The sequence below is a fragment of the Varanus komodoensis genome, unplaced genomic scaffold (genome assembly GCF_004798865.1).
Source record: "Varanus komodoensis strain SLA01 unplaced genomic scaffold, ASM479886v1 scaffold156, whole genome shotgun sequence".
In the NCBI taxonomy this organism is placed as follows: domain Eukaryota; kingdom Metazoa; phylum Chordata; class Lepidosauria; order Squamata; family Varanidae; genus Varanus; species Varanus komodoensis.
The window spans coordinates 87,557-94,549 of record NW_025335457.1 but is presented as its reverse complement, the minus strand read 5'-3'; the positions used below and the strand labels follow the sequence as shown (position 1 = coordinate 94,549).

General features: G+C 63.1%; 1 protein-coding gene across 1 annotated transcript in view; it reads left to right on the top strand.

Annotated features, from left to right (window-relative positions):
- Positions 1–6,882: 6,882 nt before the first annotated feature.
- RING1 (ring finger protein 1) overlaps positions 6,883–6,993 on the top strand; it is a 7,380-nt gene continuing 7,269 nt past the window's right edge. The window contains exon 1 of the mRNA XM_044425483.1: positions 6,883–6,934. The gene's annotated coding sequence lies outside the window, so the exon portion shown is untranslated. The remainder of the gene's footprint in view (positions 6,935–6,993) is intronic.

Genomic DNA, 6,993 nt, shown 5'->3' with positions numbered 1-6,993 from the left:
GCCCCGTGGGGCCACCCGCAGGCGGGCGCAGGGCTGGCAGCAGGATCGGCCGGGGGAGCGCTCCTCGGGGCCCCTCCTCAGACTGGGAGGCCGGCCGGCCGGCGGCACCGGGGCCTCTGCCTGGGCCCAGGGCGCTTGTTTCTCTACGAATGATCCGGGTGAGGAGGTGTGGGAGCAACGGTCAGATCTGCAGGCGACACAAGCTGGCTGGGATGGCGAACGTGGAAGACGGAGCGAGATGCCGGGTGGCAGGAATGCTGGCCGGAGGCGGGAGAACGGATGAAGCCCAGCAGGGACAAGCGCCACGCTCCACACCAGCCACGAGGCCGAAGGCACGGGAGCCAGACGGGGGGTGCTGGGCTCCATCGCTGGACGTGGGAAGGATTTTGGGGGGTTGCAGGTCGCACACGCAGACTATGAGCCAGCAAGATGACAGGGCTGCAAGAGGGGCAAAGGCTGTTTTATGATACCACATCCTGTGAGGTCCTAGTTCCCGTTCCCCAGCGCTGGGGAGGCCTCGCCTGGGGCCCTGGGGCCTGCTCTGGACACCAGAGTTGATGAGGGATGCAGACAAGCTGGGCAGGGGCAGGGGGGGCACCGAGGAAGATCCGGGGCTGGCAATGGAGCCCTGCGAGGAGGGACAGGCAGGGCCGGGCGTGCTTAGCCTGGAGGAGAGAAGGTGCAGGAGAGGAAGGCCAGCACCCTCCTCCATCATCCCCGAGTGCAGGACACGGACCAACAGGCGCAAGTGACAGGAAGCCAGACTGGCTGGACGTCAGGGGAAACTTCCTGACCAGGAGCAGCAGGACAAGGGAACCCGCAACCCAGGTTGTGGGGGGCTCCCCCCCCCCAGAGGCCTTCAGGCGGCAGCTGGACCGCCACCTGCAAGGGATGGTTTGGTGGGGGTACGGAAGCTCCCAGGCTTGGTGGCCAGGAAGGTCAGCACCGCAGTGACGGTTTTGGCCAGGAGAGGAGAGGCGGCCACTGAGAAGACGATGCTGAAGGCCGTCTGTCGGAGGAGGCAGGTGGCTTCCCTTGGCTGCCCAATGAAGAGGAAGGAGGACAGGAAGGCGAGCAGGAGGGAGACGAGGAGGATGTAGGAGAGGTCCCGGTCGTTGGCCTTGACGACTGGGGTTTCGAGAAATTTGATGAAGAGCCCCCAACACAGTGCCTGTGGTCAAGCACAAGAATAGGGCCAAGCAGCCCAGGGTGATCCCCAAATAATCCTCGTGATGACCTTGGGGATACATTTTCTTTGGTCCTTGTTTGGGTGCTGATCTTCAGGACACTTGGCACAATAGGCTGCACCTGGAAAGGAGGAGGAGAACACCTTCCTTATCTCTTCAGCCATCTCAGCTCTTTTTCCATGCAATCCACAATGTTTTTTTTTTGGTACTCTTGGCAATTTGTATCAATTTCATGCAAAGCCTAGTCAGGCTTCTGGGCCTCATCAGGCTCCCGAATCAGGCAGCACATCGCAGGTTTCAGGAAGGATCCCACCATGGTGCACACCAAGAAGAGACGATACGATACCGCAGGAGAAGTACCTGAAAAGCTGTCAGAAAGAAGAGCCGTTCTCTTCTCATTCATCCCGGACTGCAGGACGTGGAATAATTGGCTGAAGGTACAGGAAGTCAGATTCTGGCTGGACATCAAGAAAGCCGTCTTGGCAGAGCAGCAAACTAAGCAATAAACGAGGGAGGTCATTCGAGAGGGTTGGTTTATCTGGGAATCCGGCAGGGCATGAGCCAGGTGGCCTCCTGCCACTGCCATGACTGGGGGTCCGAGGCCTCGGCCCCAGGTGGCTCTGCGGAAGAGCAGGTGTGTGCTGGGAAGGGTGTTGCACCTGGCCCACCCGGTGCCTTCCCTCCATGGGGGGTGCACTTCCAAATAATAACAATAATCAGTAAACCCCAAATGAAACCAGTGCGAACACAGCCGAACAGCAGAGGAAGGCCCGGCCCCAACCACCAGTCCACGTATGCATTTCAATTTATTTTAAATACTTGGAGGTCGACATCACCACCACCTTTTCAAGACAGCTTGCAGAAAAAGGTGCCTGTTCGGGGCCCTTCTGTGGCTGCAGAAAGGCCCTGCTGGAGCATTTGCACGGGGAGCCGTATGCCGGGGCTCAGCTGGCAATCCGGCTCTGCCTCTGCGGGGCGGCCCTCGTCGAGCGCTTAGCGAGGCCATGGTCATCCTCGTTGTCCCCAGAAGGGGAGGCTGGTGATGCAGAAGCTGCCCTTTCCTGGCAGGGAGCAGCTGTGGAGGCTTGGCCTCCGGTCTCTGGGAGGCCTTGCTGGCCGTCCCGCCGCCTTGGAGCCGCTGGTGAAGGTGGCCGTGGGGAGGTGGGGAAAGGCCCCCAAGGCGTTCCGCAGCTTTCGTTCTCCCCCTGCACCTGCTCTGGAGAACTCCAGAAGCAGCCCGCAAAGCGTCCCACCAGCTCCTCCCACTCCAGGCCCTGCCCGTCCAGGCCGGCTACCTTGGGGACCCCCAGGATGGCTGTGGCAAGCAGCCCAGCAGGGTGGCTGGCCTGTCGGAGGAGGTGGCCCACTTCAGCATCAGAGAAACAGAACGAGTCAGAAGGGGTCTCCCAGGCCATCTAGTCTGACCCCGGCTCCAGCTGGCTCCGCTCACATGCCCACCATGTGGACGTCCAGCCTGTCCTTGAACACCCCCACCGTGGGGCCTCAGCGACCTCCCGGGGAAGCCCATTCCACACCCTCAGGGTCCTGACTGTCAGGAAGTGCTCCCTGGCATCCAAATTGAACCTTGGCTCCTTGAGCTTGGCTCTGTTGGAGGCGTCCTGCCTTCCTCTGCAGGGGAGAACAGGTCCAAGCTTCCATTTAGATGCCAGGAAGCACTTCCTGATGGTTAGGACCCCGAGGGTGTGGAATGGGCTTCCACGGGAGGTTGTTGAGGCCCCATCGGTGCGGGTGTCTAAGGATAGGCTGGACGTGCACATGGTGGGCATGTCATGAGTGAGCCGGCTGGAGCCAGGGGTCAGACTAGATGGCCCAGGAAACCCCTTCTGCCTCGAACTGTTTCTATGTCTCCCCACCTCCGTGTGACATCCCCTCACATACCTGTATGTCACCAACAGCCCCCCTCGGAGTCTCCTCTCCTCCAGGCTGAAGAGACCCAGTTCCCTCAGTCTCGCCCCATACGGCTTCCCCTGCAAACCGGCCACCAACCTCGTGGCCCTGCGCTGCACTGACTCCAACCTGGCTGTATCCTTCCTGTAACGAGGGGCCCAAACTGAGCACAATACTCCAGTTGTGGGCGCACCAGAGTTGCACAGAGTGGCAGTAACACCTCTCTCGATCTGGAAGCCACACTTCTGGCTATGCAACCAAGGGTGGCGTTCGCCCTCTCGGCCGCAAGCAGGGTCCCCCAGGGCTCCGTCAAACGGGGTCTGTCGTTCCCGCGAGGCCAGGACTGCTCAGTCCCTTCGAGAGAGGAAGCTGCGGCATGGCGGGCAGGGCCGGATGGCGTCCGGGGACGTCGGCAAGAGCAGGTGCTCAGCCCGGCCCGTGAAGGGCTCGCTGGGGCACGTGGCCTGTTTCCGCGATGGTCCCGTGGCAGTCGTGGCTCTGGCCCCAAAGGGCTGTTGGGAAATGTCTCACAGGAATGAAAGCCTCAAGGGAACGGGAGCAGCCCCTCAGCTCCTGAGATCGCCCCGTGCTTTTGCTTCCCAGAGGCAAGGTGCTGCTGTGCAGCAGGAGGTCTCTGAGCATGTGCAGAGTGCTTCCTCACATCCCGAAGTGGCTACCCACTTCCTCCCCACAACCCGAACCCCAGGGGCGAGGGGCACGGAGTGGACAACGATGCCTCCCGTTCCTCAAAGCTTTTTCAGAAGAAAAGTGGCCCCATAGATTTTGTCCCCGGTGCTTTTCGCCGCGTTTCTTTTTCCTCCGGCCCAAGCCAGAACCGCTTCAGGAGAAGGGGGCTTGGACATTTGGGGCCTCACATGACCACCCCACTCCTGCCCCCAGCCGGAGCCTCACACAGCAGTGAATCAACTTCCCCATAATCCCCAGGCCCCTTTTCGTGGGGACAATGCGGCAGGCTCCACTTGGGTGGTCCTGGCCCTTTTCAAGCGAACCGGCCGCGTCCAGGCAAAGACACCCTGCCAGGCCGGCCTCTCTCCTGTTCCCAGGCCGGCCCCTCGGCTCTGGGGCTGACCTCCCTCGGAAGGGCTTCCTCCCCCCAAGCACAACCCCCCCCCCCGCAAGTCTTTTCCTAGCGGCAATTAGCCCCTCTCTTCCTTGCTGGCTGGGCCAGCCTCCGAGGCAAACCTCTCCGAGGAGGATCCCTCTCGCAAAACATCAAAAAAAGGAAAGGGGGGGGGGCTGGGATGTTTCCTCTTCCACTACATCCCTTGGCTTGCTCGGCTCTCGACAGATTTGCTTCCCTCAATCGCTGCCCCCAAAGCGAGCAGGCGAGGAGGGGTGTGGGCTCACCCAGAGATGGAGCTCGACCACCCGTGGCCTCTCCCTGGAGGAGTCCTTCCGTGCCCCGAGTCTGGCGGGGTGGCCCCCCTGGGCTGCCAGCACGGCCCCCTCTCCTGGTCCCCTTCTCCATCCTCCCCGGAAGCCACCCAGCAGCCGGGCACAGTCTTGCTGACAGATCCAGCAAGGCTCCAGGTCTCCGCCGGCCTCTCTGGGAAGGGTGGGAAGGGGCACTGCCAGCACGGGCGCGTCTGACCCTGACTGTTTTTAGGGGAGGCCCACCGCTCTGGGCCCCCAGGAGGGCCCGGAGAGGCCGCGGACGGCAAGCCAGCTGCCCCCTGCATTTTGGGTCACATCTGGGACAGAGGAACCCTAGACCGGCAGAAACGAAGGCTCCGAAAACGTGCGTGAAACCAGAACCCTGCTGTGGCCGGACCCACCTGGTGACCCCGCCAAGATGGAGCGTGTGGGTCACGGGGCAGAGTGAGCCGTGTCTGCCGGGGACCTGGGCCAGCAGTGGGGAGGGCCCGCCGGCCTTCCTGGCCCCTCCCGGCTCGACCCTCCCATGATTCCCAGGGGAAGCCCGCCAGTGGACGCCAGGCGGGGTCTTCACCAGGAGAAGAGCAAGCGGAAGCGAAGAGAAATCGCGTGGGCTCTCGCCCCACAGAAGTCCGGTCTCCACGCTGGTGGGTCAACCGGATCGGCCTGCAGGACACGCGTCGCCCCCTGCAAGGCAGGCGCCCGTCCTCGGCCGGGGGGTGCGGGCAAGCTCCCCAGCTGCCCCACGATCGACCGTGCTTTGCGGGGATCGCATCCCCAGGCTTCCATCCGCTCTGCCCCACTCTCACGCAGGAGATCCCTCCTTTGGGCGGCCGTGGGGGCGCTGCAGGGCCGCCCGGCCTAAAATCACCCTTCAATTTCTTTTACAGAGAGACGTAACACTTTAGCTGGACTGCTCTGGACAGGCTTCAGCAGTGCGAGAAAAACGGGGTGGGCTTATTCCTCCGACTCAGGAAGCGAGCACGGCATATTGCCGCCCCACACGGAAAGTCATGAAAAACTAGACCTGCTACAGCCGCTGACGGGTCTCATCTAAGGGGATTTTCCTGGCCCCAAGAGCCCCGCAGACGGGACTGCAGCCGAGAAATGAACAACGCTTGCTCCCGGGGAGGAAAGCAATGGCCAATCTAGGCAGCATCCTAAAAAGCAGAGACATCACCCTGCCAACCAAAGTGCGTATAGTCAAGGCTGTGGTTTTCCCAGTTGCAATGTATGGCTGTGAAAGCTGGACCATAAGGAAGGCTGAGCGCTGAAGGATTGAGGCCTTTGAATTGTGGTGCTGGAGGAGACTCTGCGAGTCCCTTGGACCGCAAGGTGATCCAACCGGTCAGTCCTAGAGGAGATCAATCCTGGCTGCTCTCTGGAAGGCCAGATCCTGGAGATGGAGCTCAATGGAGATCAGACCAGTTAATCTTAGATCAAACCAGTCAGCCCTACAGGAGATCAACTCTGACTGCTCCATAGAAGGCCAGATCCTAAAGATGAAGCTCAGATATTTTGGCCACCTGAGAAGGAACAACTGAGGCCTTTGAATTGTGCTCCTGCGAGACCCTCGGACCGCAAGGCGATCAAACCGGTCAGTCCTGGAGGAGATCAACCCCGACTGCTCTCTGGAAGGCCAGATCCTGAAGATGGACCTCAAATACTTCGGCCACCTGATGAGAAGGAAGGGCTCCCTGGAGAAGAGCCTGATGCCGGGAACAATGGATGGCAGAAGAAGAAGGGGATGAGGTGGCTGGACGGGGTCCCTGGGGAGGCGGGTGTGGGGTTGGGTGGCCTCCGGGGATGGTGGAGGACAGGAGGGCCTGGAGGAATGTGGTCCATGGGGTCGCGATGGGTCGGGCACGACCTCGCAACTAGCAGCAACGACATCTAAGGGGTACTGAAAAGCTGCTGGGACGGGTGGCAGGTGGGCTGCAGCGGGGGATCGTCGCAGGAGCAGGGCGGCCACCACGGCCGCTTGGGGTGGCCCCCTCAGGAGGTGTGGGACGGGCATTCAGGCTGGGGGGGGGGGCTTCGTGTGCGCGCTCCCCGCTGTCCCGGCCGGTCCCCCTCGTGGCACCGCGGCCTCGGCCCGCCGCCGGGTCCCCTGCAGCCACGGGCGGCGGGTCCCACGCACACGCGGGGGGCGCTGGGGGGCCGCGCTGCGCGAAGGGGGCGGCGGGCTCCCCGCGGGCCGATGCGCGGGGGGGAAGCGGGAGGGGGCGATGCCATGGATGCGATGCGATGCGCGCAGCCTCCCTGCGCCCCGAGCTGCCCCGGACGGGCCTCCGCCTGCGCGGCCCGCCCAGCCGCGCGGGGGGGCGGTGACGCGCCGGGGGGGCGGGGAGAGGAAGTGACGCGCGGAGGTCCCCCTCCCCCTCCCGAGGGGGCCGACGAAGGCGCGGGAGGCGGCGGAGGCGCCCGCGGTCGCGCACGGGCAGGTAGGGGCGCCCCCGGGCCGCGGGCGCGCGCCTGGCGCGGGCCGGCCGGGGGCTCCGGG